The sequence below is a fragment of the Schistocerca cancellata genome, chromosome 4 (assembly GCF_023864275.1).
Source record: "Schistocerca cancellata isolate TAMUIC-IGC-003103 chromosome 4, iqSchCanc2.1, whole genome shotgun sequence".
Lineage (NCBI taxonomy): Eukaryota > Metazoa > Arthropoda > Insecta > Orthoptera > Acrididae > Schistocerca > Schistocerca cancellata.
Genome location: NC_064629.1, coordinates 116,055,444 through 116,077,611, shown reverse-complemented (window position 1 = coordinate 116,077,611; position 22,168 = coordinate 116,055,444). Strand labels below are relative to the sequence as shown.

General features: G+C 45.1%; 1 protein-coding gene and 1 non-coding gene across 4 annotated transcripts in view; one reads left to right on the top strand and one right to left on the bottom strand.

The window, feature by feature from the left end:
• LOC126183887 (neurogenic locus protein delta) overlaps positions 1–22,168 on the top strand; it is a 1,431,801-nt gene that overhangs the window by 271,041 nt on the left and 1,138,592 nt on the right. The window lies entirely within an intron of this gene.
• Trnas-cga (transfer RNA serine (anticodon CGA)) lies at positions 10,842–10,916 on the bottom strand. Its single transcript has one exon. It is a non-coding gene; the product is annotated as a tRNA-Ser (tRNA).

Below are 22,168 nucleotides of genomic sequence, written 5' to 3'. Positions count from 1 at the left end.
ACAGATTGATTCATACAATTTATGGATTCTTTACCTCAACTGAAACTGGGTATAAGATCATTGAGATCCCTACCAACGCTGTATACGTCCCAGTAACAATTCAGACATTGTACTATCTGAAGCTGCGTGTTTTGGACCAGGATAATCAACTTGTAGACTTTTGTGGTGAAGAAAGCATTGTACAATTACATGTAGAGCAGGACAAGCTGTGACCTCGAAAGTGCAGAGACCTGTCAGTTGCGGCAGTAACTTTCAACCAGTCAGGACCGGAAGCAGCAGCAACGACATTCAGCTTGCTGGAACTGGAAATAGTGGTGACGTTCAACCAGCCGATGTTCGAAACAGTCCCCAACTTCCCAATGTTCGAGTAGTGTGACTGTACACCCAATGGGGGCAACAGTCTCAAACTTCCCAATGTTCGCGTAGTGTGACCGTACACGCAACGGAAGCATAGCAACAATTCTTGAAATGTATGTTACCGCTTCTCCCGCGGATTTGAACGATTTAGAATATGCTGTATGGTTGACAGATGAGTCACTGGGTAGGACAGAGGAAGAGTACAAGAGATTTACCGCATGTGTACCTTTAAAACTGCTTATGGGAAACCTTGAAGATATGTAGCAAATTGTTATGAGCGCTAAACCGGAACTTATTCTGGTAGGGAGTGTAATGGATAACAAATACATTCAAGGAGCTCAAAAGGAGAACAAGATCACCATTAATAAAATAATAAGAAAAATGCCACACGTCACGGTATTGGATGAGCACCGTTTGAAACTTTTAAAAGTTCTGAATGTCGCTGTGTTTCTATCATTAACATTCTGTTCATGGGACTTTGCCGAGTACCCTGTGCTATCGACTGGAAGCAGAAAAACATGGGATATTAAAACCTCTATTCAGCTGAATACAAATTTCCCAGAATGCACTGCAGTGTATGTTCTAGTTCTACATGACTGTGATTAACTACTGCCTGCTTACTGGTGTTGGGCAACGGGCTGAATAAATGAACAGATGCTGCGCCACACCCAGAACGCATATAACAATGGCATCTCAAGTTGTGAACATCGTTGCACACAGTCAGGGTTTTTATGATGATGAGCGTAGACAGTTCAAATTTAAAGATGTTGCAATCATAGCATACACAGAAGATACCACTACAATAGAGATATTCTCAGCAAGCATTGCTTCAGCAACGTCTTTCGAGGATGTGAAGTGTACTGAAACACAGAGGAGTGTAATAATGGTTAACATGTTTCTAACACGGAATTCACTGGGAGGATCCTGGTATACCCTGTAAAGATATGGTGACGTCTCTTTGATTATTCGACCACACAGAGACCATCCTCGACATCAAAGCTAAGGAGAAGATCACATGGATGCGTCGAATATTCAATTTTGCTGCTATTCAAGACATGGAGTTCTACAGATGTCCTGCTCTATTCAAGATGAAGAAGAAGAAGAAGAAGAAGGAGTGTGAAAATAGTGTTGTGTCAAGTTATGAAAATGTAAAATTACTTTTAAATTTGGTGGCAAATAAATGAATTTTTACCTCACAATCTGTGTACTTTTCTTTCATACTCCATTCGTATATAACTTTACCCAGATAACACGTCTGTGGCTTTCTCAAGCACATGAGATACAATTTTTGGCTATATGTCTCTTGGGGCAGACATGGTCATGTGCCACCTGTTCCCATAGTGAAACATGTGCTGCCAATATACATAATCCCAAGCAACTATTACATATATTTTGTTATCGTACATCTCCAACTCCCGCGTCTAGCACATCTATTTTATATACAATTGCGATAGCTTTTCTGTAAATAACAACAACAAAGAAATATGGTAACCAATTTTTCGTTTATTCGATTCTCACAAATACAGTTTGGTTGTTGAGGTAGAACTTGGCTCTTGAGATACAATTTTGTTCCAGTATTCAATGCAGAGATACTGTTTTTACACAATAAGAAAAAATTCACTGGTTGAAATATTTCCAATTTTGTCAGATATATTGTCCGCAGCTCGTGGTCGTGCGGTAGCGTTCTCGCTTCCCGCGCCCGGGTTCCTGGGTTCGATTTCCGGCGGGGTTAGGGATTTTCTCTGCCTCGTGATGACTGGGTGTTGTGTGATGTCCTTAGGTTGGTTAGGTTTAAGTAGTTCTAAGTTCTAGGGGACTGATGACCATAGATGTTAAGTCCCATAGTGCTCAGAGCCATTTGAACCATTTTTTGCCAGGTATATTAATCTACATTAAAACTAATGCGGAGATATTCTTACACTACAACTAAATTCCACTGTCCGAATAGCACCAGTTACATGGTTGTTATACAATTGCAATAGCTTTTCTGTAAATAACAACAACAAAGAAATATGGTAACCAATTTTTCGTTTATTCGATTCTCACAAATACAGTGATGGAATGTGAACTATGCGTATACATCTACACTTAAAAACTATTCATATTTGTATGGATAATGACGGATGAAACTTAAAAATTAAACTATTTACATGACATGCGCAGATATTCTTTTACAAGTATATGTTTACAAGTGTACACAGTATCGCATAAATAAACAAATATTTACATCACACACACACACACACACACACATACACACACACACACACACGCAGTTACTTACCCTACTATGAAAGCATCACTATTCTACGACATTTACACACATTATCGTTCTACCCCTCATTTTACTTCTCTCTATTTGCGAGTAGAACAAGAAAGAAAACACTAGAAGCGAGACAAGGTACCCCCCGCCACCGACCTTATAGTATCTTGTGGAGTATGCATGTAGATGTAGATGCAGAACAGGATCACAAATTGCCCCAAGTCTAGATTTGGGAGGGTGGAGCTGGTACAAATACTGAATGGACAATATGACTAAGGTAAAGATGTTCATAAGTAAATATCTTTTAAAATTATCAAGTGTACTGTCCCTTCTATTTCTTTTAGCGACTAATCACTGAGAGTAGCGTGGTCATTATTAATTACAAAAATTTTAGCTTTATATGTCTATGCAACACTAGCATTTGTAAAAATTAATGAGAGAAGTAGAAGGTCAATACAGGGCTATTACAAATGATTGAAGCGATTTCATAAATTCACTGTAGCTCCATTCATTGACATATGGTCACGACACACTACAGATACGTAGAAAAACTCATAAAGTTTTGTTCGGCTGAAGCCGCACTTCAGGTTTCTGCTGCCAGAGCGCTCGAGAGCACAGTGAGACAAAGTGGCGACAGGAGCCGAGAAAGCCTATGTCGTGCTTGAAATGCACTCACATCAGTCAGTCATAACAGTGCAACGACACTTCGGGACGAAGTTTAACAAAGATCCACCAACTGCTAACTCCATTCGGCGATGGTATGCGCAGTTTAAAGCTTCTGGATGCCTCTGTAATGGGAAATCAACGGGTCGGCCTGCAGTGAGCGAAGAAACGGTTGAACGCGTGCGGGCAAGTTTCACGCGTAGCCCGCGGAAGTCGACGAATAAAGCAAGCAGGGAGCTAAACGTACCACAGCCGACGGTTTGGAAAATCTTACGGAAAAGAATAAAGCAGAAGCCTTACCGTTTACAATTGCTACAAGCCCTGACACCCGATGACAAAGTCAAACGCTTTGAATTTTCGGCGCGGTTGCAACAGCTCATGGAAGAGGATGCGTTCAGTGCGAAACTTGTTTTCAGTGATGAAGTGATGGGGTTATGTGAAAGATTCAGTGTTTAAACCTCCTCTACCAAGAAACGTGCCAGAACTGCGAGCTCGCATCAACGATGCTTTCGAACTCATTGATGGGGACATGCTGCGCCGAGTGTGGGAGGAACTTGATTATCGTCTTGATGTCTGCCGACTCACTAAAGGGGCACATATCGAACATTTGTGAATGCCTAAAAAAACTTTTTGAGTTTTTGTATGTGTGTGCAAAGCATTGTGAAAATATCTCAAATAATAAAGTTATTGTAGAGCTGTGAAATCGCTTCAATCATTTGTAATAACCCTGTACATGTTCATCAAGGAATACAGGGCTGTAATTATGTTTTACCAGTCTATCCACTGTAAAAATGGATGACGTACAAGAAATCAGAGTAATCTTTTACATAAATTGTACAACTGTCAACCATAAATAACAGTAGTATTATCAGTTGAATTCATCAGCCAGAATATTATTGAGAGTCCTGCATAGAAGATTATATGGAAAGCTAGTTTGGCACATTGCAGAGGAATAGTTTCGACTTAGGAAGGGTAAAGGAATAAGAGATGCAACTGAACTTCTAAGAAACATAGGGACAGATTTGCTGAGGAAGGCAGAGAAATTTATACTGTATTTTTTGATGTAAAAAAGGTGTTAGACACAGTAAAATGGAGTAGTATTCAGTGCATTTTGAAGAACAAAGGAGTTGACTGGAAAGAAAGCAGATTGGTAAAAAATTTATATTTGCGACACAACATAAAAGTAAAGGTTGGAAATGAAATATAAGGAAAGTAGTATCGAAAGAGTAGGGGAGTGAGCAGGGGCTGCTGTCTTTCCCACTGCTCTTTAACGTATACCTAGAGGAAATTACAGAGAAATTCTCAATTAGAGGAAGTGGAATCCTGTTGGAGGTAAGAGAATTAGATGTGCACGATTTTCATATGATGTGGTGTTATTAGAAAGAACCGCAAATAGAGCATGCAAAATGTGAAAAGCTCTTAGAGAATCCTGTGAAGACTATGGTATGGAAATCAGTAAGAGAAAAAAGGGCATGGTGATTCGGAAAGGGGGTAAAATACCTAATATCAAGAAAGGATAAATTATAAGGTACCGCCAGGACATCAAAGTTCGACTGGCGCTAGCTAACGAAGCATTTAATAAAAAGAGGAATTTCTTATGTCGAAGGGTAGCTAAAAAGGTCAGCAAAACGCCGTCCAGGATGTTTTGTCTTGAATGTAGCTCTGAATGAAACGGAAACATGGATACTGATAACAGAGGACGAAAGGAGTGGGGAAGTATTTGAGATGTGGGTGTGGAGGAGGATGGAAAGAATTAGTTGGGCATAGAGACTGACCGATGAAGAGGCGCGGGAAGAATAGGGGCGAGAAGAAGACTGTTGGAAGTTGGCTTGGTTACTGTTTGATGACGAGTGATTAATGTGCGAGAGCAGAATGAAAGGAAGGCAAACATACAAGATGGTGGATGACATAAAAGAAAGTTGAAGTCACATGGAAATGAAGACAGTAGCAGAAGACAGAAGGGCTTGGAGAGAAACGTATGAAGACCTGCCCTCAGGCGGAAAACATAAGGAAGGTCCAATACCTTAGGTCGAACTTCCTCGATATTTTCTTCTGTGGTTGCGGTTCGGGACGTCCTTTACATCGATCGCAGGCAAGAGAGGTAAGGTCACTTCTGAACCTAAATACACCTTTCTGAATCGTTGAGAAACAGACTTCTTAAAATCGTTCGCCAGTTTTGAAGTAAGTACGGTTACCTACTGAAAGCACTATTCCGCAGCCAATTACGAAGGCAAATCAATAAGTAAAAGTAATTTTTTGTGCTCCATAGACTGAAAGAACTGACACAACAAAGACGCGCCTGAACCTGATTGTCTGTGTGCACCAAGAAAGAAATTGTGGGAAGCGATTCGTTTCTGGACTCTCGAGGGGGTGGAGATAATCCGAAGAATGTAACTGAAGTGTGATGAAATCTGTCTTAGTATACAAAAAAGTTTGCAAGATGATAAACCGCTGTAAAAGACCCGTGTACATACACTCCTGGAAATGGAAAAAAGAACACATTGATACATTGACACCGCGGTGTTGGCCGTCGAATGGCGCTAGCTGCGCAGCATTTGTGCACCGCCGCCGTCAGTGTCAGCCAGTTTGCCGTGGCATACGGAGCTCCATCGCAGTCTTTAACACTGGTAGCATGCCGCGACAGCGTGGACGTGAACCGTATGTGCAGTTGACGGACGTTGAGCGAGGGCGTATAGTGGGCATGCGGGAGGCCGGGTGGACGTACCGCCGAATTGCTCAACACGTGGGGCGTGAGGTCTCCACAGTACATCGATGTTGTCGCCAGTGGTCGGCGGAAAGTGCACGTGCCCGTCGACCTGGGACCGGACCGCAGCGACGCACGGATGCACGCCAAGACCGTAGGATCCTACGCAGTGCCGTAGGGGACCGCACCGCCACTTCCCAGCAAATTAGGGACACTGTTGCTCCTGGGGTATCGGCGAGGACCATTCGCAACCGTCTCCATGAAGCTGGGCTACGGTCCCGCACACCGTTAGGCCGTCTTCCGCTCACGCCCCAACATCGTGCAGCCCGCCTCCAGTGGTGTCGCGACAGGCGTGAATGGAGGGACGAATGGAGACGTGTCGTCTTCAGCGATGAGAGTCGCTTCTGCCTTGGTGCCAATGATGGTCGTATGCGTGCTTGGCGCCGTGCAGGTGAGCGCCACAATCAGGACTGCATACGACCGAGGCACACAGGGCCAACACCCGGCATCATGGTGTGGGGAGCGATCTCCTACACTGGCCGTACACCACTGGTGAACGTCGAGGGGACACTGAATAGTGCACGGTACATCCAAACCGTCATCGAACCCATCGTTCTACCATTCCTAGACTGGCAAGGGAACTTGCTGTTCCAACAGGACAATGCACGTCCGCATGTATCCCGTGCCACCCAACGTGCTCTAGAAGGTGTAAGTCAACTACCCTGGCCAGCAAGATCTCCGGATCTGTCCCCCATTGAGCATGTTTGGGACTGGATGAAGCGTCGTCTCACGCGGTCTGCACGTCCAGCACGAACGCTGGTGCAACTGAGGCGCCAGGTGGAAATGGCATGGCAAGCCGTTCCACAGGACTACATCCAGCATCTCTACGATCGTCTCCATGGGAGAATAGCAGCCTGCATTGCTGCGAAAGGTGGATATACACTGTACTAGTGCCGACATTGTGCATGCTCTGTTGCCTGTGTCTATGTGCTTGTGGTTCTGTCAGTGTGATCATGTGATGTATCTGACCCCAGGAATGTGTCAATAAAGTTTCCCCTTCCTGGGACAATGAATTCACGGTGTTCTTATTTCAATTTCCAGGAGTGTATTTTGTTACGAAGAGCATAAGGATAAGCGATCATTATCGAAAACGGACACAAACATGGAGCTGAGTGAGTAATTTGTGATGATATATTGCGTATAAGTTGAATATTAGCTACAATTAAGCATTTGCAATTGCTCATGACCCTGTAAATTAAGGCAACGTTTGTGCTCCTTGTCGCTGGGTACCACGTCAACTGTCAGACAAGGAAGTAGGTATGTTTGGTTTTAACGAAGAGGAAGAAGAAGAGTTTCTCAGCTGCACTGTTCCCTCACTAAGAACCACAGGTTAAGTGCCAGAGAATACTGTGGAAACATCCATCTTCGCCTACAGAAAATAACTTCAAAAACCAAATCTCTCCGGGAAGTTAATGATGACATCGATTTTAGATATGAAAAGTCCACTGCCGATTTATTACTCTCCTACAGATCGAACAGTGAATCGTGACAACTGTTTTAAGCTTCTGTGAGATGTAAAATCCGAAATCAAAACGACGAGAAGAGAGAGAGAGAGAGAGAGAGAGAGTGAAGCTTTCAAAAAGCGTAATGTTGATTCCCGGTAATGCCCGTTTCATTTGGGAAGACAGTCCAGTTCATTCAAAAGCCTGATTTTAAGCTGATGGGTCACCTACTGTACAGTCCTTATGTACCTCGAAGTGATTTTCATCTTTTTGGTCCTCTGAAGGAACTTCTCGTCGAAAGTTTGTCATCAGTGGGCCACGTACATTGTGGCTGAGTGAGATTATATACAAAATGGCTCAAATGGCTCTGAGTACTATGGGACTTAACATTGAGGTCATCAGTCCCCTAGACTTAGAACTACTTAAACCTAACTAACCTAAGGACATCACACACATCCATGCCCGAGGAAGGATTCGAACCTGCCACCGTAGCAGTCGCACGGTTCCGGACTGAAGCGCCTAGATCCACTCGGCCACCGCGGCCGGCAATTATGTACAGAAATTATTATGCTTGCAATGTTGTTTCCCCAACAAAAAGTCTCTTTCTAGAAAATTACCTTCACTTTTAACTTGCACCTATACCAAAATAACAAAAACAGAATTTAATAGGTGTCAACGCTGTTTCTGCACTATGCCGATTGTTTATTCTTTTCTTCTTCACATTCACGATTTTTTTCTATTTTTGTCAGACTTTTGATAGGTTTGAAGCATCCCGCAACGACTTCCTCTCCTGTGCCAACATCTTCCCCTCAGAGTAGCACTTGCAACGGAAGTCCTCAATACTTGGTTGGGTATGTTACAGTCTCTGCCTTTTAGCCTCTACAGAACTCTCAAGTACCATGGGAGTTTATCCTTGGCACCTTAACACATGTACTGTCACTTTGTCCCTCCTTCTTGCCAATTTCATCCATGTAATCCTGTCCTCACCGATTCCCCATAGAACCTCCTCATTCCTTACCTTACCGATCTACCTAATTTTCACTATCCTTCTATAGCACCGCGTATAAGACGCTTCGATTTTCTTCCTTTACGATTTGATCACAGACCATGATTCAGTACAACACAGTGCTGTATTCCAAAGGTACACTCTCAGATTTCGTTGATTTACGATTGATTTTTGGTACTAGTAGACTTTTTTGGCCAGAAATGTATTTGAATGTGTCGATTTGTTATGTCCTGCTTCCTTCGTCCGTCATGCGACTTCGCCTGTTTCGCATCCTTCATCTTGACATTGCGTTTGTCACTAATCACATTTCTGCCACTCCTTATTAATTTCACCTGTCGTAGAATTGCTTTAGATATTTAGTGTGTGTTCATTAGACTTTCCATCCCATTAAACAGGTCCCGTAGATCTTTCTCACTTTAACTGAAGATAGCAATGTCTGTCATGAGCAAATCTTATCATTGTTATCGTTTCACCCTAAATTTTAATTCCACCACTGAATCTTTCCTTTTGTTTCCGCTATTACTTTTTCGGTGTACAGGTTGAACAGTAGTGGTGAAGAACTGCATCCCCCTCTACGTCCTTTTTAATCAGAGCACTGCAGCCTTGATTTTCGAGTCTTACTTTTCCCTTTCGTTTCTTGTACATATTCTACGAGGGGTGTTCAAGAGAAAAGGTACGAAACAAAACTGTACGTATGATTGAAGTCCTTCTTCATAAGTAATCACCAGAGGCCACAGCACAACTATTCCACTGCTTCAAGAGCCGAAGGACTCAATGTATCTAGCATCCTTGTGGCTGTGTCAGGAGCCAGTCCTCCATTGTGTCCTTCAGTTAATCATCCGAGTTGAAGCGCTTCCCTCTGAAACGTTTTCTTGGTGGAATAAACACACGGAAGTCACATGGAGACATTTGCTGGTTTTTGAGCGAATGTTCAGGCCGCTTCCAGTTGATCTTGGTCTTTGTGTAACATAGAAGACGTGTTAAAAAATGGTTCCTATGGCTCTGAGCACTATAAGACTCAACTTCTGAGGTCATTAGTCCCCTAGAACTTAGAACTACTTAAACCTAACTAACCTAAGGACATGACACACATCCATACCCGAGGCAGGATTCGAACCTGCGAACGTAGCGGTCTCGCGGTTCCAGACTGCAGCGCCTAGAACCGCACGGCCACTTCGGTCGGCGGAAGACGTGTTGAAGCGCGATATTGTGGAGCTGAAATAGTCCATCCCCGAGCAGCCCAGACCGGTTGCTGATGATGGACCTGAGTAACGTCACTGTTAATGATTCTTCCGTGCTGAATTCGATGAATATGGGGCTTCGGCGTCGAAAAAGACGATGAGCATCACCTTTCCTGCTGAAGATACTGCTCTGAATTTTGTTGGGGTAGGAAACGATACTACATTCGCGTCCTTCATTTGAACTCACCTGATACACTACTGGCCATTAAAATTGCTACACCACGAAATGACGCGCTGCAGACGCGAAATTTAACCGACAGGAAGAAGATGCTGTGATATGCAAGTGATTAGCTTTTCAGAGCATTCACACAAGGTTGGCGCCGGTGGCGACACATTCAACGTGCTGACATGAGGAAGTTTCCAACCGATTTCTCATACACAAACAGCAGTTGACCGGCGTTGCCGGGTGAAACGTTTTTGTGATGCCTCGTGTAAGGAGGAGAATCACGTTTCCGACTTTGAGAAAGGTCCGGTTATAACTATCGCGATTGTGGTTTGTCGTATCGCGACATTGCTGCTCGCGTTGGTTGAGATCCAGTGACTGTTAGCAGAATATGGAATCGGTGGGTTAAGGAGGGTAATACGGAACGCCGTGCAGGATCCCAACGGCCTCGTATCACTAGCAGTCGAGATGACAAGCATCGTATCCGCTTGGCTGTAACAGATCTTGCAGGCACGTCTCGATCCCTGAGTCAACAGGGACGTTTGCAAGACAACAACCACCTGAACGAACAGTTCAGCGACGTTCGCAGCAGCATAGACTATCAGCTCGGAGACCATAGCTCCGGTTACCCTTGACGCTGCATCACAGACAGGAGCCCCTGCGTTGGTGTACTCAACGACGAACCAGGGCGCACGAATGGCAAAACGTCATTTTTTCGGATGAATCCAGGTTCTGTTTACAGCATCATGATGGTCGCATTCGTGTTTGGCGACATCGCGGTGAACGCGCATTGGAAGCGTGCGTTCGTCATCGCCATATTGGCGTATCACCTGGCGTGCTGTTACGGGGTGCCACTGGTTACACGTCTCGGTCACCTCTTGTTCGCATTGATGGCACTTTGAACAGTGGACGTTTCGAAACTTCCTGGCAGATTAAAACTGTGTGCCGGACCGAGACTCGAACTCGGGACCTTTGCCTTTCGAGGGCAAGTGCTCTACCAACTGAGCTACCCAAGCACGACTCACGCCCCGTCATCACAGCTTTACTTCTGCCAGTACCTCGCCTCCTACTTTCCTAACTTTACAGAAGCTCTCCTGCGAAGGTAGGAAGCGAGGTACTGGCAGAAGTAAAGCTGTGAGGACGGGGCGTGAGTCGTGCTTGGGTAGCTCAGTTGGTAGAGAACTTGCCCGCCAAAGGCAAAGGTCCCGAATTCGAGTCTCGGTCAGGCACACAGTTTTAATCTGTCAGGAAGTTTCATATCAGCGCACACTCCGCTGCAGAGTGAAAATCTCATTCCAGTGGACGTTTCATTTCAGATGTGTTACGACCTGTGGCTCTACCCTTCATTCGATCCCTGCGAAACCCTACATTTCAGCAGGATAATGCACGTCCGCATGTTGCAGGTCCTCTACGGGCCTTTCTGGATACAGAAAATGTTCGACTGCTGCCCTGGCCAGCACATTCTCCAGATCTCTGACCAATTGTTAACGTCTGGTCAATGGTGACCGAGCAACTGGCTCGTCACAATATATCAGTCACTACTCTTGATGAATTGTGGTATCGTGATGTTGAAGCTGCATGGGCAGCTGTACCTGTACACGCCATCCAAGCTCTGTTTGACTCAATGCCCAGGCGTATCAAGGCTGTTATTATGGCCAGAGGTGGTCGTTCTGGGTACTGATTTCTCAGGATCTATGCACCCAAACTGCCTGAAAATGTAATATCATGTCAGTTCTAGTATAATATATTTGTCCAATGAATGCCCGTTTATCATCTACATTTCTTCTTGGTGTATCAATTTTAATGGCCAGTAGTGTATATTACCGGTTTTTCCCTATAGCTTACGCGAGTTTTATGACAATTAGGAACACCTTCACCATTTTACGAGGAGCAGTTTTTTCTGAAAGCAGTTTGGTTTTATTCAGCATTCCAATGCACCTTATCATTTCTCACTCTTTTGGCTACAAAATCATAATTTTTCAACATAATCTCTGTTTAATGTGACGGCCTTACGCCACCTTACTGGAAGGGCCTGTATGCCCGCCTGGTACCACTCAACTGATCGACGTCGGAGGCAACGTCTCGCTGCATCAATAACCTCAACTGTCGAGTGAATTTTTGTGAGCTCCTCTCGGGTGAGCAGGCTTGTGTGGGTCCGTGCGTCGTCATGGAGCAAGCGAAGTTCCTTTGCGTCTTTGTGGCTACGAACACGCTGAAGTCGTTTCACTTTCGTGAGGGTAGTACAATGAACTTCAGAGATGATAGTTGCAACATGAGGAAGGACATCAAGCAAAATAACCCTTTCAGAGTCCCAGAAGGCCTTCGCCACGACTTTACCGGTTGATAGTGCGGCTTTGAACTTTTTCTTTGGAGGAAAGGTGGCGCTGCTCCATGGATTGCCGTTTTGTTTCCTGTTCGAAGTGTGAAACGATATTTCATCACCTTCGACGATTTTCAACAAACAATGGTCACAATAATCTTCATAAAGCGCAAGCAATTCTTCAGAGGTGGCCCTTCGTTGGTATTTACGGTCTTCTATTGGGCGGCGAGTAACCCAACGGGCTCACACCTTTTAGTACCCCAACTGGTGGACGAGTGTGTCAGTACTACCGACAGAGAAGTGCAGTTAAGCAGCGAAGTGTTTAACTGTGATCCGTCGATCACCTCGAATGAGAACGTCCGCACGGTCCAACACGGCAGTTCATATGGTACAAATGGCTCTGAGCACAATGGGACTTAACTTCTGAGGTCATCAGTCCCCTAGAACTTAGAACTACTTAAACTTAACTAAGCTAAGGACATCACACACACCCATGCACGAGGCAGGATTCGAACCTGCGACCGTAACGGTAGCGGGGTTCCAAACTGAAGCGCCTAGAACCGCTCAGCCACACCGGCCGGCGTAACACGGCAGTAATCACATCCGTGTGAGGCCGTCTGGTACACTGGAGATCAGATACGTTTGCTCGATCTTGCTACTATGATGACAGACGCCTCGCCGAACGACTCACCGTGCTTTTGTTCACTGCCAGGTATCGGTAGACACTCTGTAATCGCCTACGAGTACGTGCGATAGTCTGGTTTTCCCCCAAAAGAAACTCAATGACAGCTCTCTCCTTGCAACGCCCTACGTACAGACACCAAGCCGGCCCGGGTGGCCGAGCGGTTCTAGGCGCTACAGTCTGGCACAGCGTGACCGCTACGGGTGCAGGTTCCAATCCTCCCTCGGGCATGGATGTGTGTGATGTCCTTATGTTAGTGAGGTTTAAGTAGTTCTACGTTCTAGGGGACTGATGACCTCAGAAGTTAAGCCCCATAGTGCTCAGAGCCATTTGAACAGACACCAATTTGAAGGCAAAGTATAGCGCCACCACCTCTCAGAACTTCACGTAACTACACTCCTGGAAATGGAAAAAAGAACACATTGACACCGGTGTGTCAGACCCACCATACTTGCTCCGGACACTGCGAGAGGGCTGTACAAGCAATGATCACACGCACGGCACAGCGGACACACCAGGAACCGCGGTGTTGGCCGTCGAATGGCGCTAGCTGCGCAGCATTTGTGCACCGCCGCCGTCAGTGTCAGCCAGTTTGCCGTGGCATACGGAGCTCCATCGCAGTCTTTAACACTGGTAGCATGCCGCGACAGCGTGGACGTGAACCGTATGTGCAGTTGACGGACTTTGAGCGAGGGCGTATAGTGGGCATGCGGGAGGCCGGGTGGACGTACCGCCGAATTGCTCAACACGTGGGGCGTGAGGTCTCCACAGTACATCGATGTTGTCACCAGTGGTCGGCGGAAGGTGCACGTGCCCGTCGACCTGGGACCTGACCGCAGCGACGCACGGATGCACGCCAAGACCGTAGGATCCTACGCAGTGCCGTAGGGGACCGCACCGCCACTTCCCAGCAAATTAGGGACACTGTTGCTCCTGGGGTATCGACGAGGACCATTCGCAACCGTCTCCATGAAGCTGGGCTACGGTCCCGCACACCGTTAGGCCGTCTTCCGCTCACGCCCCAACATCGTGCAGCCCGCCTCCAGTGGTGTCGCGACAGGCGTGAATGGAGGGACGAATGGAGACGTGTCGTCTTCAGCGATGAGAGTCGCTTCTGCCTTGGTGCCAATGATGGTCGTATGCGTGTTTGGCGCCGTGCAGGTGAGCGCCACAATCAGGACTGCATACGACCGAGGCACACAGGGCCAACACCCGGCATCATGGTGTGGGGAGCGATCTCCTACACTGGCCGTACACCACTGGTGATCGTCGAGGGGACACTGAATAGTGCACGGTACATCCAAACCGTCATCGAACCCATCGTTCTACCATTCCTAGACCGGCAAGGGAACTTGCTGTTCCAACAGGACAATGCACGTCCGCATGTATCCCGTGCCACCCAACGTGCTCTAGAAGGTGTAAGTCAACTACCCTGGCCAGCAAGATCTCCGGATCTGTCCCCCATTGAGCATGTTTGGGACTGGATGAAGCGTCGTCTCACGCGGTCTGCACGTCCAGCACGAACGCTGGTGCAACTGAGGCGCCAGGTGGAAATGGCATGGCAAGCCGTTCCACAGGACTACATCCAGCATTTCTACGATCGTCTCCATGGGAGAATAGCAGCCTGCATTGCTGCGAAAGGTGGATATACACTGTACTAGTGCCGACATTGTGCATGCTCTGTTGCCTGTGTCTATGTGCCTGTGGTTCTGTCAGTGTGATCATGTGATGTATCTGACCCCAGGAATGTGTCAATAAAGTTTCCCCTTCCTGGGACAATGAATTCACGGTGTTCTTATTTCAATTTCCAGGAGTGTATAAAGGCTGAAGCGGGAATATTGCTCGTTGTCCCACAACAAATTCCGCGTGTTTCTAACTGAAATTGGCCGACAAAAATGTGTGTTGCATTACTTACTGCCGGCCAGAGTGGCCGAGCCATTCTAGGCGCTACAGTCTGGAACCGCGCGACCGCTACGGTCGCGGGTTTGAAACCTGCCTCGGGCATGGATGTGTGTGATGTCCTTGGTTAGTTAGGTTTAAGTAGTTCTAAGTTCTAGGGGTCTTATAACTTTAGAAGTTAAGTCCCATAGTGCTCAGAGCCATTTGAACCATTTTTACTTACTGAATGACCCTCGTACACTGCCGGTCGCATGTTTTCGGTCGACAAATCCTTCGAATTTGTCTCGATTTATGTCTTGCTTCCATTATCAAGGGCAGCCTCAGAACTGCCTGTAGCGCCTTTACATTTCCTAAAGACGAAGTGGTCGTTATCTAAATGTTACTCAATTTTCTTTTCCACTCTCCCGCACATTTTTCTTTCTTTATTATTTCTTAAATTTATTTGGTACGAAAAAAATCGGTAATTTTATGTAAAGTGCTTATTGTGAAATGAAGCAGGGGCAGGGGCGGCGGCTGTGGTGGGCGCCATGCACGGCTGCGCGGCCTACACGACGCAAAAATGCTGCGGCCGGGCCGGCCGGCCGCGACAGAGGCTGCGGCGACCGCGGCGCCGCACGTGACCCGCCGCCGCCTCAGAACGGCCCTTCTTACCTTCCTAATAACCGCCGCCTTCCGGTACTGCGCCCCTACACCACCGCAGCGTTTCTTCCCGCGCCCGTGCCGGCACGTATGGGCCACTATGGGTGCGCCCTTCCCGTTATCTAAGCGGCCGTCAGCCTCTTACCCTAGCGCTTGGCCGCGACTCGCCTGGCGGTGGGGTAGCACCGAAAATGGTGATGCAGAGGTAACCATTTAAATCGTATACCACTGCTGTTGACAGACTGTCAGGAGTACGCTCATATGCCTAAAGGCCGTTTCGCACTGGATATCACTGAATGGAACCCGTGTAAAGGTGCCAGATTCGAGTCTCTGTCAGACTCACAACTTCAATGTCGTGAAAAGTTTGAGGTCAGCGCACACTCCCCTGCAGAGAGAACATTCTGGAAAAGATGCTCTAGCTCAGTGATAGTCAACCTGGGCCCTGTTCCAGCTTTCTTGGTGGACGGTGGGCCGTAAGATCATTACAACATTTTCATTAGGTTTTCACTAAATTTTGACATAAAGTTTTTGACAGGTAATTATTTTTATATGCATTAGCTTGCTCTTATACTACTTTATACATTTGAAAAAGTAAAGTTACTTCCCTGCATGTAAGGTTCTAATACGTTTTGGCTGGTTCAAATGGCTCTGATTACTATGCGGCTTTACTTCTGAGGTCATCAGTCGCCTAGAACTTAGAACTAATTAAACCTAACTAACCTACGGACATCACACACATCCATGCCCGAGGCAGGATTCCAATCTGCGATCGTTGCGGTCGCTCGGCTCCAAACTGTAGCGCCTAGAACCGCACGGCCACTCCGACCGGCTCTAATACGTTTTCTGCTATTGTAAATAACTGACCTTCACTGTACTGGGGCAGAGATGAATGAGCGTACAATAGGAGTAGTGAATAAGATCTTTGACTCTGCGTTTCTTTTTATCTGTGGTTGACTTGCTAGTTAGTCTTTTGTCCTGCACTGGGACTTCCTTAATTGAGTCATAGTAGCGTGCAGTTGAGTTTTTCAAAAAATGAGATCTGTTTTCTGTGAGTCTGGGAGAAGCTATCTAGAATACTTTATAATGGAGATGAAAATTGATATATAATGCTTTCTGCTTCATTTTATTGATGGAGAAGTTTTTGGAGGAATTTTAAAGGTATGACTCAAATGGCTCTGAGCACTATGGGACTTAACTTCTGAGGTCATCAGACCTAACTAACCTAAGGACATCACACACATCCATGTCCGAGGCAGGATTCGAAACTGCGACCGTAGCGGTCGCGCAGTTCCAGACTGTAGCGCCTAGAACCGCTCGGCCACCAAAGGCCGGTTTAAAGGTATGTTTATAGTTTCTTCATAGTGAGAGAACTAAGTAATTGTTAGAGTCTTCCTACGTTGTACAGTGTTTTTGACAATAATCAAAGTTTTAGTGCTCAAGAAAGACTTTCTTTATAGTAAAACCCACTTCCATAATTTATAGTAAAGTTTTGAACTCTGTCGTGTGTGCATTGCACCTTAGGACACACACAGCAACAGATTGTTTCTGACAAGGAATAGAATTTACAGTAGACGATTTATATTTGGGTGCTGCATCTGCCGATTTGCATTTGCTTTCGAGAACTTCAGTACTACTGACAAAAAAATAGCATGCTGAGCAAGAGGTAAGTCACTTTTATTTCGGTGCAGATGTCACGTGACATTTTTGAGCCAATTGTGTGTAGTCAGGATTGTAAGGTGTCGTGCTTGCAAGTACACTAATTTTCAGTGAACAACGTCGATAATTTCAAACAGTTATTTTCTTACGAGTAGTCCAGTAATCTATTTTGGGGGTGGGGGGGGGTGGGTATTCCAAGTCAAACTTTGCAGTTCATATCACGTTCATAATCTACTTCGGTATTGAGTTTTACTTATGTAGTTGTCCTTGAGCACATAATAAGTTTCTTTTGGCATTTAATTAGATTCATTATTTTTATATCAAATTTTGCATTTTATGAATTTTAAATTTTTTTTCCACGACACTGTTCAAATGCTCAATACAGGGCTGATCAACAGTCAATTCTGCTCACCCACTGAGTACGTTATCTAAAGTACATTTTACATGAGAAGAAAGTTTTCGAAAGCAATACATTCATTTTTTTCACATACAGACAATACTTTACAGGAAGCTTACATACTTTATAAATCACTGTAAGTGCGGAACCGGTGGGTGTTTAGAAAATATTGTCACTAATAAAGATACAAAAGCGGGCGGTAGCTCAAAAAGTTTGACTACCCCTGCTCTAGGCTGTGGCAAAGCCATTTCTTCGCAATATCCTTTCTTTCAGAAGTGTTTCTCCCACAAGTTTTGCTGAAGAATTTCTGTGAAGTTTTGAAAGTAGAAAATGAGATACTGGCGGAAGAGAAGCTGTGCGGGCCGTCGGATAGCTTAATCTCTAGAGTACTTGTCTGTGAACGACAAATTCCAGATCTGAGTCCTGGTCCAGTACAAAGATTTCGTCTACCAGGAAGTTTCAGAAGAGCGCGTACATCGCTGCAGAGGGAAAACTCATTCTGTATTCCATAACGTTTTTCATATGATGGTATCCACACAGACCGTCACGAAAACCAAACGGCACGGGGCGGAATGGGACAGCAACGGCGAGGATACTTGAGAAGAAAATTTTAACGTTGACGATGGTGGGGAGAGTAGTGTCGTCTGCTAACATCTGAAATTAATCTATTCTCGCTATCTACACTTGTAGTGAATTTTATGTTTTTGTATCTCGTAAATTTTTATTTTATGTTCGCTTTGTTATAGTGAAATATAGCGATTTTTCCATGGGGACTTGAACAGATGCCAGATATCTGAAAACGAAATATTGTTTAGGTGTAATGATACCTAGACAAAAAATGCTTACGCTGTGCATAAAGAAGTACAAAGACAGATGAAACAAGTTTTACTATAAAAATTGTTCCTAACAATGAAAAAGTTACTTTTGTTGATGGTGGAATATACAGTTATTTATGACATCATTCAGTACTTAGAAAGAAAACAAAAGCACAATGGATAAGGCTGAAGGATTTTATATATGTCATGTAAACATTGTTTAGTGTACGTTTGTATTTTCTTAAGTTAATAAATGTCGACGTTCTGAAGTGACGTTTTGTCGACTTTCCACTGAATGAAAATGCTTCGGTTTACCATGATGTTGATTTCCATTCCGTTCCGTTCAAGTCCAATGCGAATCGTCTTAGTCACGTTTCGTACGTGTAAGTGTTAAGTATACGTAATTGTGACGCTTGCGTCTGGAAAGAAATTTTGAGTTTGTGCTGTTGGTGATGATTTGAGGAACTTCAAAATGTGAGATTAGTTGTCATCATATTGCCCATCCCTCTCGAACAACACCTGGGGAATCTGGTAGCAAAATGTCGCCATCAGATGTACAGATCACGGCTAAGAGTGCCAAACGCTGTCACACTGTAACACGATGTAGAGACATCTGGAGTTTAATCCAGTACAGAGACGAGAAGTTTGGCCACTAAAAATTTTACGTCATCACGCTTCTCCCGCTCAGTACAATAATGAACCGTCAGGATGGATGAAGGTAACATTTTTCCCACTTAGGTAGCGTTATTTAAGACCCGTCCTTAGTTACCTACAACAATAGTTTTAACTTTAAAAGCAAGTCGTGAGTCTTTACTCAAAGCCATGAAAATGACAGTGAATTTAAGTGGTGTGCAACACTGTAGTGGTTTGAATGATACTTTATTTAGAAACCATTTTATGCGTATGCACACTTTTACGGGTAAACACTCACAAATTACTTTTTAAGCCGACAATCGGAAGAAGGAGAAGAACTATTAATAAATGCACACTAAGTGGCAAAATGTCCCCTTCAGGCTTAACTGTCTGATGATTAGAAACTTTACACCACCAACATTTTTCCGTTGGCAGAGAAACACTGGCGCAGAACATTTCTTGCGACACTACAAATCGAGCCGACTGCCATCCAGTGGACCTCCACCACAACAGAGTGAGTTAGCGATGTTGGTTAAGAAGGTGCAGTGGGTAAGACACTGAAATCATTTCGCTTTCCACTGGGGCCATTCTGATTTAAGATATTCGTGTTTTCGTTAAATCACTCCGCAAGAACCTCATAACAATTACCTCGACGTGAACACTAACGGTTTGACCTGCCTCTTTAGCTGAGGTCGCTGACACATCGCTGTGCGGTGGCGCTCGACTTGGAGGTAAGTCGTTTCGAACTCTGGTGCTGGATGAAATTTTCACTAACGTTATTTGACCGGTAAGAGGAGGCGAGGAATGAAACGCCAGTGTCTTGGTTTGCATTTCAAACCTCTCCGCAGCGTCTCATAAAGTGAGGCTATCTGACCCTATTCATCGTCTCTCGGTTAGGACGTCAAACTCGGCTCGAAGAAGTAAACTATATGCTCGCTCTGGATCCCACGTTCTCCTGTCTTTCATCATAATATAACACAAACGTAACACCACAATATACACTAGATGTCTGCACCTGAGGTTAATGCTCGTTCGAATTGCTCGGCGCATGTAGTTCCGCGCAAGTTCGACAGATGTCAGTGCGACCGCTGTATACGCGGCGAGCAACTAACTCGACTTCCTTGAGGTTGTTCGAACATTCCATTCTCGACCTACCGAACTGTACAGTCCAATTACCCGAGAGCTCCACAGTCGCCCGCTGCAGGATCATGGCGCGCTAACGTGAGATGAAGGAGATTGTGAAAGCGAAACTTGATTCGAAAGAATGCATCGTGAGTGCTAAACACGATCATCGTAACAATGATGGAGAGAGAATTTCGTTAATGATTGATAAAGATGTCGACTACACGTACTGTGGCAAGTATGAAGTATTGACAGTTCCAGTGAAAGGTATGCTACTTCAAATATTGTTGACGAAGGCATTCCAGAAGTCTTCTCTCATTTGTATTACTGTTAGGTGTAATATTTCGCACGTTATGTTAGGAGCTTGTTGCATCGGTTCCAAATTGAAACATTTAGATTTCTCCAATATATTGCCTCATCCTACGACAGTAGCACGAATCACTTAAGGACAAGCCGATGAAATACAAGCCAATATGATGCCCCGCACTATCCAGGCCATATAGGCCATGAGCGTGAATGCATTTGGATGTACAGCGGACATATGGCTCGATACATGTCGGAAAATGTGTTGCCTATGTATTACTGTGCACTTAGTTTATCAAGATTAGGCACAGCGAAATTTGGGATTCGTGGTAACTCACTTTTCTGAGAAGAAAACTGTTGTGTTGGCAGAAGAGCCAACACCGTGTTACTAGTGGAGGCCGAAATGCACGCGTTTTAGCTCACGCAGGCTGGCGTGAGGAGGGAAGGACTATACTGACGTGTTGTCTGGAACATGACAAGGAATTAGAATTCAGAAAGCGGACGTAATTAGTTTGATACTTAATTTTAATCCATTAATGATGAAAGTCGCTCTTGACGGTACATGAGTCACAATATTATCTGTTCAGAAGACATTCTTGAAGATATGACTTATAGTAACTGAATATGGCGCCTTGCTAGGTCGTAGCAAATGACGTAGCTGAAGGCTATGCTAAACTGTCGTCTCTGCAAATGAGAGCGTAGGTAGACAGTGAACCATCGCTAGCAAAGTCGGCTGTACAACTGGGGCGAGTGCTAGGGAGTCTCTCTAGACTAGACCTGCCGTGTGGCGGCGCTCGGTCTGCAATCACTGATAGTGGCGACACGCCGGTCAGACGTATACTAACGGACCGCGGCCGATTTAAAGGCTACCACCTAGCAAGTGTGGTGTCTGGCGGTGACACCACAAAAACAACCTTGGGAATTTATTAATAATTACATCGTGGAAACATGATTGAAGTTGTAAGAGTAAATCCCTAGCTTTTAATAAAATATCATTTGTCGTTGACTGAGGGGCTAATACACTGATGGGAAATAATCTCACCACCAAGAAAGAGTTATGCGATGAAAACGAAAGTTGGTAGGCGTCTTTCTACATTTGAAAGATGATCTCTATTCAGATTTCGCATTAGAACGGCGCTAGTAGTGCCACTATGTGGATGCAAACCAGGTTTGCTTTAAATACACGTTGCAAGCAACGGTAATGAACGTTTGTTACCTTTGATCTTCGTCGTGATGCGTTGATATTAGTCGAGAATGTCTTTAAGATGACGTCATTGTCAGTACCTCATTGAGTTTGAACGAGGTCGTCTAATAGCTCTACGAGAAGCGTCCTCTTGTCATCTGTGGTGTAGCCACTGTACTTGATTTCTGGCAGCGGTAGCCACGAGGATGTACGGACGCAAGAAAACCGGGCTCAGAACTGCCACAGGGTCTACCTAGAGGGAAGGCCATCGTGTTCGGCGTATGGCTCCAGTTCATCGTACCGCATCTGAAGCAGCAGTCTGACCAGCAGTTGGCGCTACAATGACACAACGAACTGTTCCATACCAGTTATTTCAAGGACAGTTCCAAGCCAGACGCGTTGTAGCGTGCATTCCACTGATGCCAGACTGAGATTCATGGGAAGAATCCTAAGGAAATGCAATCCGAAAACAAAGGAAGTAGGTTACAGTATGCTTGTTCCTCCACTGCTTGAGTACCGCTCAGCAGTGTGGGATCCGTACCAGATAGGGTTGACAGAAGATATAGAGAAGATCCAGCGGAGAGCAGCGCGCTTCGTTACAGGATCATTTAGTAATCGCG